Below are 13,939 nucleotides of genomic sequence, written 5' to 3'. Positions count from 1 at the left end.
ACTCTGCTTTGCGTCCTCTGTCATGTCTGATTGGCTGGCCAGAGCTTGCCAAAGCCTATCGATGAAATGCGAGTATCCTTCAGAATGGCCTTGTTGGATGGTGGCGAAGCTGGGTTGAGGCCGGGAATCAGGTACTGCGTTGAAGGCTTGGCGGGCAAGCTATGCTGACAGATGATGTACGAGCAACGGGTATTGAAGCGGCACTTGTAAATGTCCATATACTCCAGACCCGGTCAACATGTCTGGGTTAATACCGTATAGAGGTTCATTCTGCTGTTGCGGACGATTGGCCTCCATCTGTGCTAGTCTTTTCCACTCTCGCTCCCAGTGAAGGAACTGGGAAGGTGTCAACAGAAACCTTGCCAGGTTAGTGCTGTCTATAGGAGAGTTGGTATCTGCTGTAAAAATCCAATCCAAGGCCATGCGGGTGGCCTCAGATTTTATTCCATGATCTGTTACAGACTTCTTGGCTTGTTGTAAAATTTTCCAGCAATGCTGCTCATATCGTCATTCACCATTCTGGAATATGATGGGGCAGGCAATTTGCTCTGCCGCTTCCCAGTCTCCCTCCAGGATAGCACCTTTTATAATTCCAGACCACCTCTGTCCCAATTGAGAAGTAGTGGAAGCGCCTGTGACACAGGGTGGAGGTGGTGTGTTATCAAAGTCGGGAGGTGGAGTGGAGTGGAGGGCTCTACTTGAGCCCATTCCTGTAGTTGCAGGGCTGTCTGGGCCACACCCTTTCGGGACACAGTGGGACCCTGTTGTGGCTCGTGCTTCCGATGGAGCTTTTCTTCCATAGAAGACCGAGCACAATCAAAGTGTGGTTTCATTTGATGCATTGCCTCTTCTACTTGATGAGCCCATCTTTCCAATGCTTGTGGGTTCTCACAAGATCCTGGGGGATGAGCAGGTAGCTCATTTGTCGCCTCTGTCATTGGTATGTCATCATCTGGCAGAGGAACAGTCTGTGGCTCTGGCCGAAAAACAGTCTGTGGCAGAGAAGCAGTCTGTGGTCCGGGATGAATCTCTGCTGGCAGTGGAGGTGGAGGGGGTGGGCAAGCAGGGTAGAGGCGCGCTTGACAAGAAGGACCGCCCGTTGCTCTGCCCATTGACTGGTTGACTGTAACTTCCGCGTTTGCCTTCAGTTTGCTCTGAGGCGCGGTGGCGGTAACTTCCTCTTTTGGCTCTGATTGCAAGAGCTCTTTCTCCTGCTCCCGCAGGAGCTCACTGACAGTCTCAAAGTGCTTCTCTGCTTTCTGCCCTTTTATCGCGCTTGGGCTTTTAAACAGTCCACTCAGCCCCCTGCGCTGCATAGCTCGGGCAGGAGTGACAACCCCAGCCGGTGTTGCAATTGCCTCCACCGCAGCTGCAGCTACTTTTGACTCGGCTTGCATATTTTTCAAGGCATTTATAACAGTTCTCCAGGTGGGCCCTAAGTTTGTCATTTCTTTCCCTTTTCCCTGGATTGTACAGTCTCACAGGTGATCCCCTACTTCCCTCCACTTGGCTGCATCGAAGAGGAGGGGGGGACTCGCAAATGTCCATGCTCCCGTGTAGGTACAAAAATGCTGTTAGCGAGGATTTTCTTTCTATTTTCTAAGTCCATGAGAGACTTTTCTCTCTCACAGAAGAGGTAGCAGGGAATGTAAACAACCAAGCCACCTGCAACCTTGAAAAGTCTTGTTTATGGTACAGTAGAAAAATATTTTGACAATGGATGTTTTAGGATTTTAGCCAATCACCCCCAAGGGGTGGCTGGTCTCTTGTCCAATTAGACTATGAAGAAAAAAGTCTATAAAAGAGTTTGTAAAATAATTAAAGAAATCAATCCTGCTGCACAATTCCTGCCTGCTGGATCTTCTCCTCCTCCCTATGGCTGCAGGACACGGTGATATACCGTAGGAACCAGGCCGGCGGTAATACTCCCGCGCCCATAAAACGAGCTTATTTAGATCCTTTTCCTTGACCTCCTCCCCTCGCTTAGTGAGGATACTGAGGAGTAATTCCTGTGCTGCTGCAAACTCTAAATCCATGCTAGCAGGGTATCATGGAGGGAAGGTAGCGACCCTTCTTACTGGCCTGACCGACGTCCTTTGATTCGCGGTTGACACTCTCTGCCTGCAGCGTCTCTGTCGCTCGTCATCGTCACCCTTCTTTCAGTGATCAGCGAGCATATCTTCCTCTGAGGAACGGTCCCTGGTCGGACGCCAGAAATAGCCAGAGATCTGCCAGGATGAACCACGCTTCTCATAGAGATATGATGGAACTCCGTTTATTCTATTGTCAGTCCCATAGTTATACCCTAATTCTCCAAGCATGCATAAGCAAGCTCCATACTATTGGATTACAGCTACTGTTCACGCGGCCTTTAATAGCAAGTGATTGGTTAGAGATTAATATGCACGCGACTAACTAACGTAAGTCTTTCTATGGTCAGCATCGCCCTCCCCAACATCCTGTTGGCTTGCCACATCAGCATTGCCCCTCTCTTTTTTCCCTAGTCAAGAACAGTTCACTAATATAGCTTGGATTGTGCACGTATACATGTCCCTGTTCACTCAGCCATTTCTCTACAAAACTCCAAGCACACTTTCATCCTACCAAGATATTCACACCAGGAGTCACGATGTAATTGGTGCCTGAATGGATATTTGTGTCCTTTTCGTAGGCCTTCCCTACACCAAAAACTTTTGCCTCACTAACACCTCTTCGGCGTCCCTGACATTCAAGCTCTGCATTCCGGACGATGGTTCAGGGCCTGTTGTTACCTGCTATGACCAAATGCACAACAATACTGACCCATCCTGGAGGAAGGGAATTCATTTTTATGTGGAGCCAAAGGAGTTTACAATGACTCCCAGCCAAGGGACCATCCTCCCCCAGGGACACCAGGATACTGAGGTATGGGAAGAGTCCAGCTGGTGGGGCTGAAACTTCACTGGAGTGTGGGAGTGCTTTAGCTCTGCCAGCTTTGAGCATCGTGTGCGTGAGAGACCTGTGTGGATACAAAAATGCTGCTAGCAAGAATTTTCTTGCTATTTTCTAAGTCTGTGAGAGACTTTTCTCTCTCACAGAAGATAGTAGCAGAGTTCTATAAACAATGAAACACCTGCAACTTTGAGAAGCCTTGTTTATACTATAGTAGAAAAATATTTTGACAATGGATGTTTTAGGATTCTAGCCAATCATCCTCCACCAAGGGGTGGCTGATCTCTTGTCCAATTAGACTATGAAGAAAAAAGTCTATAAAAGGGTTTGTAAAATAATTAAAGAAATCAATCTTGCTGCACAATTCCTGCCTGCTGGATTTTCTCTCCTCCTCCCTACGGCTGCAGGACACAGTAATATTTTACGGCATTAATAGACCTGCACCGATGTGAGGCCTCTGTTAGCTGGGTTACTGGGGATGCTCCTGAAGGAGCTGTTTTGTCTCCAAAATCACAAGCTGAAACCGTGTACCAGATGATCAGTACAGAAGCCGTTCTTGTACTTTTGAGAGAGATTTCTTTGATTGAAAGTGGGTAGAGGAAGGATGAGGACAGGAGGTGGCTATTAGAGAGATGTTACTGTATAAAGCAGTTTGCTTTTCTTCCTGGTCTCATTTCTCCTCTCCTGGAGCAGATGAGCAGATGAGTTGTGTTCACTGCAAGGATCTCCAGGGGAGACAGAAAAAACTGCAGCCATGAACTGCCCAGCACCTGCTGGGCCACACTTTGCCTTCAATTTCTTGCTGTAAAGCTGGACTAGTTCTGTTCAAGTCAGCAGACTTCCTCTGCGTTTATGTCATTGCAGTCAGATGAAAAATTGGCCCCTTAATTTGAATACAGTGGTGCACAGAGCTTTACTCTAATGTTTCAATTTAGCTGACCTATGCCCTGATAGAAGGGTGTGTTTAACAAATCCGGTATTGCCAGAAGGCTTGTGTTACTCCCAGAGACTGTGCTCTACACATGGACCAGCAGAAGAATTAAGGCAAAATCCTCCCCTTCCATGCCATGAAACAAGAACTGGAGGACACCACACATGGGCAATGAGCTTTTGCAAGGAGGAATTTACTGCTCTTCTCTTCCACCAGGTGACCCTGTGTTCCAACACTGTGATGGAATACTACCAGTGTATCCTGGTGGTCATGGAGGGTGTTGGTGAGGGAGTGTTGGCACTGAACGTCATGGGCAGGTATCAGCATTTCCCTGGTCTCCCCCAGTGCCTTGGGGTGACCTTATGATGTGTATCCCATATCGCTGCCTATGCCCCGAAATAAATTCCTGTGCCTTTCTATGCCTCTAAACTGAGCCTGAGAGAGGGAAGGAAAAAAACTGAGCAAAACTTTTTCAAAGCAGTTTGCAGCTTGTTCAAGGTCACACACAGATAGCAATTTGTTTCCCAGCTGCAGCAGGGAAGGGAGGAAGCACCCGGCTTGCTGCGCCCAAGGCAGTTTTTTTTTGGCGAGTTGTTCAGCTGCTTTGTTCTCCGGAGAGAGACCGAAGTTGAATTTTTCCTTCCCTGGAATTTCGGATTTTCTCCCTTTTCTACTGGACTGCTTGATTGCTTTAACATCAGAGCACATCGGGAGGACTTTCCACCGGGCACAGAGGGCCTGGCCCTGGGCCAAGCCGCAGCTCCGAGGAGACCAAAGGCAGGACTCTAACACTTTCCCAGGTTTTTCCTCCACAGCAAAAGATTTTATTATTTAGCATTATTTTCCTTTCCCGTGTGTTTGTTAAATAAATAGTTTTATCTCCTTCACTTTCCTTCGAGGAAAATTTATTTTTTCCCGACCCTGGTGGGGGAGAGGTGATTGTGCCTTCTCTCAGAGGATATATTTCTAAATTTGGCCAAACCGGAACACCCAGCACACTGCCATGCACAGGCTTCGCTGGCTGCAGCTCCCAAGGAGAAGTGTTGCTTAATGACCTTGTGTTCTGTCCAGCTGGACATGAGAACAGCAGTACTTGGAAAGCAGCCTGTGGTGAAAAGCACCCCTGCTTCCACCCCAGCATGACCCTGGGCCTTTTTCTAAAAGGAACAGGAATGGTATAATTTATTGGCCTGGTTTTTGGTGCTTGAGGTGGAACAAATTTCCCGAGGGCCTCTTCTCCTTTTTCCTGCAAGAGGTGGAGTTGTGCTGGGTTGTGAGCACCCTGCAGCATTGGTTTGGGGAGCAGCTTGCCGAGAGTCAGGGTCTGGTTCTGTTAATGAGGGCACTTGCCAGTGGGGAAGTGGCTCACAGCGAGGGTGGTTGAGGGCAAGATCTTATGAAGGGAAAACAGCCCTTAATGTGGCAGGTCAGCTCTAGTTTTTCTCCTTCCCTCTGCTTCCCATTTTGAGCTTTACTGTTCTCAGGCTTAACCCAGAAGTTGTTCTTGCTGCAGCCAAATTCCATCCTGCTATGCTGCTGTGGACATCAGTTTAATGACAAGAGGGATGCAGCTCCCTCTCCCAGGCAGAGCCGTCTGGTCAGTGCCTGGGCAGCAGTTTTGTCAAGCAAGTGCAAATGGGGACAGTCAGTGTAGAGAGCCGTGGGGTGAAGGACCAAGGGAGCTGTAGGAGGTGGGAGAGGGTGATCACCCACTCTGTAGGGCAGGTGGTGGCTTGTGCCCTCCAAGGCTGGGGCAAGCCAGCTGACTTCTCAGGCCAGGGCAACAGCGCCATGGGAGAGAAGGGAGTTCTTTTTACTGAGACACTGTAGTCTTGTGTTCTTTGAGCCTTGGTGAGCACTGGTCCTTGTTGGCAAGGCTCCCCCAGAGCTCATGGATCACTGGGACTGTTACAGGAGTCCTTTCAAGCCTTCTTGGGTAAAGGAGGGGCTGAGGCAGCTGTGGGACAAGTGCTCTGCCTGGGGCACTTGGCAGCCTCTGGGTGCTGCCTTTCAGGGTTTGCCCTTCCTTGACAAGACATGTTTGAGTGGGAAGACTTTGAAGGCAATTTATCACTGTAGGGCTGTTAAATGTTGATTTGACAGAGACAAATGTGTTACGCTCCATTTCACAACCTTCAGGGGTAAACGTTCTCCATTCTCAGTATCTCTGATTCCCTTGGGGTCATCTCTTTCCCCAGATGCATCGTTCCTAAGCTGACAGCGTGCCCCTACATCCTGTGCTACGATGAGTGCCATCTGAAGGAGCCATACGAGAGGAAGTTCCTCATTGTGAATAACAGCCACATTCCTGGCTGCTACGGGCTTATTGCCCAGGTTTGGCATCGCATCCACCTCCTCCTCTCCAATATTATTGAGGAGATTATTGGGGGAAAAAAAGGGTTTGGTTTGCTGGTTTCTATTCAGTCTTAAAGATCTGCTGAGAACAAGATCCTACCTGAATGTAAACTTTAGGGTGCAGTTTAACCTCCTGAGGAAGCAGTTCATGTTCTAGTCTTCGGGATGTGGGAGATCTTAGAGGGTTGTGAAAAGCTGCTGCATTCACAGACACCAACGCCTGTGCTGGCAGCCTCCTTGCAGGACCCCCTGAGAATGCTAAACCTACAATTCTTGCATCTTGTTTGTGCCTTTCACCTTTTTCCTGGGGATTTTTAGAAGTGTGTGTGAGTTGCCATTGTGGTGGATGTTAAGGACTTTAAAGTTTCTTCAGAGGTCCCTCTGAAGTTGCATTTGATTCTGTCCCTTCTAGAAACGCAAGGAAGATACTCCTGTGTTCTACTCCAGCTCCGAGCCCTGTGGGATTGTCCAGCCTTTCAGCATAGCAGAGATTCCAGTTACAATCGAAGCCCAAAAATTGGGCAAGTATGACACCAGTGTCCTTATTGGCGTGTTCGGGGATGAAGGAAACTTGCTGGTGAGTGCAAGGGGAGACGTGTGCCTTTGTGCAACTCATCCTGGCAGGGTGCAAAGCGTACAGGGATTCTTCCAGAGAAAACAGGCACAGGCTGGTATGGAGAAGGACAGAAGGGATTGGTGGCATACACAGCTCATGCCTTATAGGTGGTAATCTCAGTGTCTGACACAGCATATAGTTCATCTAAGCTGGAATCAAGGATAATTTTAGTTAATTAATCTTTAAAATGCCATTAACTTTGGAAACATCTGTTTAAAAATGTCATGTCATCTCTCTGAGCACAAAAGAGAATGTCAGAAGATTTCTGGAAACCTTGAGCTTTCTGTAAAAGAAAGGAAAGCTGGCATTTGGAAAGTAGTTGCAAGGATCCAAACATATTAAGACATACGGAAATGATGATGCCAAATCCCCTGGATGGCACCATCACACTGGGCCAGTATTACAGCTGGTGGTGGGGTCCGTGGCTCTGACCCAGGAAGAGGTGACTGGTCCGGAGAGATGGTCCCGAAAGGGATCGCCGTCCCGAGGCCCAGTGTCTTCCCTCAGCTGCTGGCAGGAGGGCCCTTGCAGGGGCTGTCAGCTCTTTAGTGATTGTCAGCTCGTGACTTCAGCTCAGCTCTGCAGGGCAGCCTCCAGGCCAAACCAAACCAGAGAGAGACGAGAAGGCCCGTGTGGCTGGTTCCGCACAGAGGTAGCTTTATTGTTGGTTCCCTCTGGCGAAGGGGAAAGCCAGGGACGAGCTCTCTCCCCCACAGAGCCAGGGGGCTTCCTTTTATAGGGATACAGGGGATCAGCAGGGGACCAATGGGTTACAGAGGGTCTGGGACAGACCAATGGGTTACAGAAAGATCTGCATAGTGTCTCCCAAAGGATTGTGGGTCCACTTTTCCTCGCCATGACCAAGAAGTGGCTGCCTTTTCAGGGAGTCCTGCTGGGCAATTGCAAAATCTCTTGTCTCAGCAGAGATCCCTCCAGGGCAAGGGCTGGGCATATCCCACAGGCCAGTGTGGCACTGCATGTAAGTCAGTCAACAGGAGGGCCAGGCAGTGCAGGCTGTGGCAGGGAGCCTGAAGTTTGACAAAACAGTTGCTTTTAACTATCACGCTCCTTACCTTAAAGAGGAGGGTTTCTCCCCACTAGAATAACCAGTTGTTTAACTGTCAGCCTGGTCTTAATTACAGATTTCTTGAAAAGCTTTTACCTTTGGGCCAATAATTTGTAGTTTGAAGCTTTCTCTTACCTTAATCCTTTTTAATTTGGAGGTGAATGTATAGGGATTCCTTGTGGAACAGGGGCGTATGATAGCCCAGGAGAGTTGGGGCAACCCAGGACTGCTGCAGAAGCACCCCTGAAGGGGCCTCAGGCTGCAGATAGGCCAGAAAGACACCTGGCAGCAGGCAGCCTTGAACAGCCTTGGGAAAAGTTACATGCTGGTCGGCTCCCCTGCTGCTTAGAGGCTGTCCTGTGGAAATAGTGCGTGAAGCTTTGTAGATATAAGTGAGTGTAAGTAAACAATAAAGGAAGCACGATGCTCAAATAGTATTGGTGTTCGTATCGTGACTTTGGCCGGCTCCCCTGCGCTCGGAACCACCCCCCCCCCCCCGCTAAAGGTGAATGTGTCTTTTTTTTTTCCCCCAAAAGCCCAGTATTTCAGCTGGAGAGTGGTAGTTGTCCCTAAAGAAATAACTTGAGCAGGATTGAGCTGTTTAAGCTTTTTAGCTTTCCCTGTTGTGGTTTGGTTTGGTTTTTTTTTCAAATCTTTCTTGCCTACTTTCTGGAACAGAGACAGGTGTTACGGAGCACTGGAACGCGGGCGGATATCTACCCAAGTCCAAGACTGATAGAATTTGTCATGATCCCAGCGCTACGTTGTAGTACACAAACCTTTCACCTCGTCAATGAGGGTTTTGTTGCTGCAGACTTCAGGATGGCGGTCGTACCCCCCCTACAGGGTCCCCAAGTGCAGGATCTCAAAGATTGAGTAATAGTTTTAGGCGCAGATTAATGCAAAATACAGTAACAGGATGAATCACCCCAGAACAAACATTTTGGAGGAAAACACCAGGTCCTGTCAGCATCTCCTGGAAAATGCTACATTGCCGTTATAAACATATTTTTCTTTGCAATGATGACATCAGAAGGGCAGATTATCAGACACTGTTTCTGGTCCACATTAAGACCTGGAAATGAAGACAGTCTCCAAGCTATTAACACCTCAAATTGTTCATTGGGAGCAATCTGATGACCAGGAAAATATAGCTACTCCCATACTGTTTTCCATCTTGTCTTCTCTTCTAGCCTCATTCCCTGCTTTTGTTGGTTCAAATTCACAAACGGGGGCTACCGTTTCCATTGGCTCTACTGGACCATGGAATGTTACAGACCACCTGAGGAGGAGGGCCAGAGCCTCACATCTGTCAGTAGCTCCAAGGACGAAGAGGATTCCCAGAGCCCCTGTTTCAGCTGCAGCCACGGTCAATGGAGCTGCAGCCAGACGAGTCAGCTCACATGGTGGTGCAAGGCTTCTCCAGCGTTCGGCAGGTGAGGTCCCCACCAAGGGCTGAGCCTGGGGAACCATCAGATCCCCTCCCCTGGGCTTGTTCCACAGTCCCTTGACATTTGCCTGAGGGAATGAGCAGGGGCCTTCAAGAAACTGGCTTAAGGCCACACGTTTCCATGGCAGCACCAGTTGCTTTCCTTGCTGGCCACCATCAGGCCAGCTACGGCTTTATCGTGATTTCACATCTACCAAAACCCAGTGCTGATCCCAAAATAGGGGTGGAAGGAAATACTGCTCTTTTGGGCAAACAGTGTTGCATGCTGAGTCAGCAAGGAAAGACAGAGAAATAAGTTACACTTAGACTAGGAGCCCAAGAAGAAAGTGAATTAAACAAGTGCCAAGTGGTTTATCTGGGGTATGCACAGAGTAAGACAAAAGCTGTGTGAGAAGGGAGGGAGGGTCTCCCAAGTGCCTTTTGTGGCTGTTGGGGTGCAGTGTTAGAGACAATTGAGTGCAGAATAAATAAGCTGGAAGAAAAGGGGGCAGTGACCATAACTCTGGGGCAGGAATAGGGCCCGTGGTGGGTGGTGAGCCAATTTGCTGGATGCCAGCAGCCACTGGTGACAAGTGTCTCTTGCAGGCAGGAGGTGCAGGATTACGTGCTGTGTGAAGCCACCATTGGGGAAAGCACAACCGCAGAGCCAATAACAGAAACAGTCCTTACTTGTGAGTTTATTGATCTCTCTATAGAAGTATCAGCCAAAGAATTCCCTTTCTGAGTGGAGAAGGTAAGTCTCTGGACTGCAACCTGGCATTTAACAGCACAGCTGAGGAGGGTGTGTGCTTGTGTTAAAGCCCCTCTTTTTACCCTTCCTGAGGCACTTTGTAAAGTGAGTGAGGATGCTTTTAGAGATGAGACTGGTGTTTAACTTCCCCAAAGTAAAATTGCAGTAACAGCTGCACTGCCAAGGGGGATTGTGGCCACTTACAGAGAAATACCAGTTTCTCTGCTCACTATAAAGGGAGATTTTTGAAGATCCTCTAAGGCAGGGTGATGTCTAAACACTGATACTGTAGGGAAGCTGGGGAAAATGGGAATTCCTGTGAATTCCTCAGGCTTACAAGGAAAAACCCATCATCTCCTGTGTCTCTTTGCCTTCTCTGCTGTTGGCATGAATTCTTTATGGTATAGCTATATGTTGGGGTCCCTCACCCTGCCATGGGGCCCTGGGGGAGGGGCCCTGGGGGGGAGAGACACGGGGTTTCCCTGCCCCTGTCAGCCTCGTTCCCCATTGGTTGGTTTGTGTTCCCCGGGATGAGCAAAAGGTCCCGGGGTCCCGTGACCACAGAGTTCCTGAGCTGAGCCCCGGCCATGCGGCTGGAGAAATAAACATCTCTGAAACATCTATCAATAATCTGTATATATATATTTCTTTTCCACGGGACTCCTGGTTTGATATATGCGTGTTACAGTAATCCCCGCAGTAACTACTGGTGGAAGAATGCGGGCAAGACACCGATCCCTGAGGAAATTCGTGAGTAAAAAACAACTCTAGGCCTCTCTCTTCTCATCTTGGTTTGGATATTCTCTCTGGACTATGGAAGAATCGTGGGAAATGGGGCTCTCTGAGCCACAGAAAAAAATGTATCTAGAAGTAAAAGAAATCCTTGAACAACAAAACAAAAAAGTAATGCAACCGGGAGATGTAGAACACTTCTTTATGTGGCTTTTCAAAAGGTTCCCCTATATTTCCCGAGACTTACTTTTTGATATCGAACCTCCTGAATCTTGTGAGGGGTGTTTCTGGGACGAGATCTGGGATAAGGTATGGGATCAAAGCGAAGCTTTCCGTGCATATCTTGTAATCAGGGACGCTCTTGAAGAGCATTTGTATGGTCCCATTACCCCTAAAGCAGAAGATCATACTTCTCCCGTGGCCGAGACCGCGCAGCAGCCATCCCGGGAGCGCATGACTGCAGCCGTGCCAGCGGAAGTGCCTGCGCTGGATGTGCCCGGCCCCCTCGGGAGCGCGCGCCTTATCGCGGACCCCATCCCTGTCTCAGGGTCCCCAGCCACCCGGCCGCGAGTGAGGGAGCGACACCGCAGGCGCCGCGGGTGTCGTGGGCCACGAGCAGCCAGGAACCGGGCATCGGCGTGGCAGGCCGCTCTGAGCGACTGGCTCGGAGAGCCCTGTGGAGGGAGAAGCGGCGGTTTCCACAGCGACACGAGAAGCCGCGCCGTGCAGCGCCGAGCCGAAACGGGGCCACTCTCAAAGCGGCGTGGAGTCTGCGGAGCGGAACCACTCACAGGCCACGGAGCCAGCGGCGATGGCAGCGCGGGGCCGCGCAGAGCCCAGACACGCGCCGGAGCGGGGCCGTGCAGAGAGCGCAGAGCAGCCGCAACGCGGGGGCCCGGCCGAGACGTCAGAGTCAGCGAGGCAGCAGCCACGCGAGACCGGCACCCACGACGAACACGCAAGCAAGTGATAGGAGACGTTGTAGCCACGAAAATCACAGGAACTGTGAAATGGTACAATGTCAAAAACAACTATGGATTTATAACACGAGATGATACAGGGGAAGACTTATTCATCCATAGAACTGCCATTAAAAGGAATAACCCTAAAAATTACCTGCAAAGTGTAGGAGATGGAGAAGCTGTACAATTTGATATAGTGCAAGGAAAGAAGGGTTTACAAGCAGCGAATGTTACTGGGCCTGGGGGTATTCCTGTCAAAGGCAGCCGTTATGCACAAAATTATAAACAATATCCATCCCAACAATTTCCCTACCCGCAGCCTAATTTCCCCTTTTACCCTATACCCAATATGAACCCTTTCCTAAGTTTACCCTATCCCCAGTTTATTCCTAATCCGTTTTTCACCCCATGGCTTCCTTATACAGTTCCATTTCCTTACAATTCCTCTTCAATGCCGATAGGGGGATGAAAAGAGGGAAGAAAGAAATCAAGCCCTCTCCTGCCTCAGTTTCCCCACAAAGCATGCTCAGAAAGTTCTGTCTCCCTTCTATCAGCCCTAAGATGTTCCACAGAATCTGTTTGGACATTTTAAAGACTCAGGAGGGTGGCTTGTTTTGTTTTGAAACTGTCCCTGTTATGTTTATCCAGTTGTTTTCATTCTCATTTTATTAAAATAAAACGGGGGAGATGTTGGGGTCCCTCACCCTGCCATGGGGCCCTGGGGGAGGGGCCCTGGGGGGGAGAGACACGGGGTTTCCCTGCCCCTGTCAGCCTCGTTCCCCATTGGTTGGTTTGTGTTCCCCGGGATGAGCAAAAGGTCCCGGGGTCCCGTGACCACAGAGTTCCTGAGCTGAGCCCCGGCCATGCGGCTGGAGAAATAAACATCTCTGAAACATCTATCAATAATCTGTATATATATATTTCTTTTCCACGGGACTCCTGGTTTGATATATGCGTGTTACAGTAATCCCCGCAGTAACAGCTATATGGTATAGCTCTGTGCCCCCAAGCCTCACCTGCCTCAAAGGACCCCCAGACATCCTGCAGCTGCAGTGATGATAACACTGGGGCAGAGCAGGTGCCCTTTAGTCTCTGGATCCCAACTCCTGCATCATCTTTCCCTCTCCTGCAAGTTGTCTGAAAAAGAGATGTTTCATTATTTGGTTTCTGTAGTTTCAGGCCTCTCCTCTGGTTCCCAGGCTTCCACTGAATCACAGAATCCCTTGAACAGGCAGTTCAGATGTAATTAGAAGCTTTTCAGCTCTCCCTGATTCTGCCTGGCTTCTGCTCAATGCCACACACATTGATTTATCACATACTATAGCACAGCACCTGTTTGGTATCAGTACATCCAGAACTAGTTTCCCAAACTCTCTGGTTTCTTTAAACCATGCAGGAAGCCCAGCACAATGCATAGACAGGAAAGAAGAGCCTAGGCTGATCAGAGCTTTGAAGCCACAGACACCTTGTCCCTGTAGCAAGGGCAGCAGGACACATGTTGCAGATGAACTGCTTTTATGAGGCTGCTAGAGCCAATAAGGTTGTAAGAAATGACTGTACGTGAGTGAAGATCATCTAGTGCTGTTCTGCTCAATAGAGAGACAAAACTAGAGACAAATGCTCTGGATTCCCTTTCTGCTTTAGATCTTGTTCAAGCAGCTGCCTCCTCTCAGGGGCCTATTCCCTCATCTGTATGTGGGAGTGTTTCCCTGTCCCCCAGAGGATGCTGTGGTTTCTAAACATGAAAAGCATCTGCTATAAAGAAAAATCTCCTGGAAGGGTAGAAGCAAATAGAAAGGGTAATAGAGATGGATGAACTTCTGGGGCTGAAAAATGTGAAATGCAGCAGAAGCAGGAGGAGGTCTGTGGCCACTTGAGGTTGTTTTTCCTTGTCTCCCTCCCTTGCTGGACAGGAGGTGCTATGAGCATTCAGGGATTCTTTGTTGGCATAGCAAAGTCTCCAGAAGGCAGCTGGGGAGAAATACCACTCCTTCCACCCAGTGTTCTAAAGCTCTGGGCTACATGGTACAACAAAGTTATCAAGAGTTGCTCTGTTACATAACACAACTCCCGAATGTGAGATAGGGTTAGAGGCTGGTAACACCAGGGGGGTTCCCTTGGAGTCCCTAGGGATCACTTTCTCTGCCGCTCCTTCCTCGGCAGCGG

Source organism: Aphelocoma coerulescens, chromosome 11 (assembly GCF_041296385.1).
Source record: "Aphelocoma coerulescens isolate FSJ_1873_10779 chromosome 11, UR_Acoe_1.0, whole genome shotgun sequence".
In the NCBI taxonomy this organism is placed as follows: domain Eukaryota; kingdom Metazoa; phylum Chordata; class Aves; order Passeriformes; family Corvidae; genus Aphelocoma; species Aphelocoma coerulescens.
The sequence above is the reverse complement of the archived record's forward strand: the minus strand, read 5'-3'. Positions refer to the sequence as shown.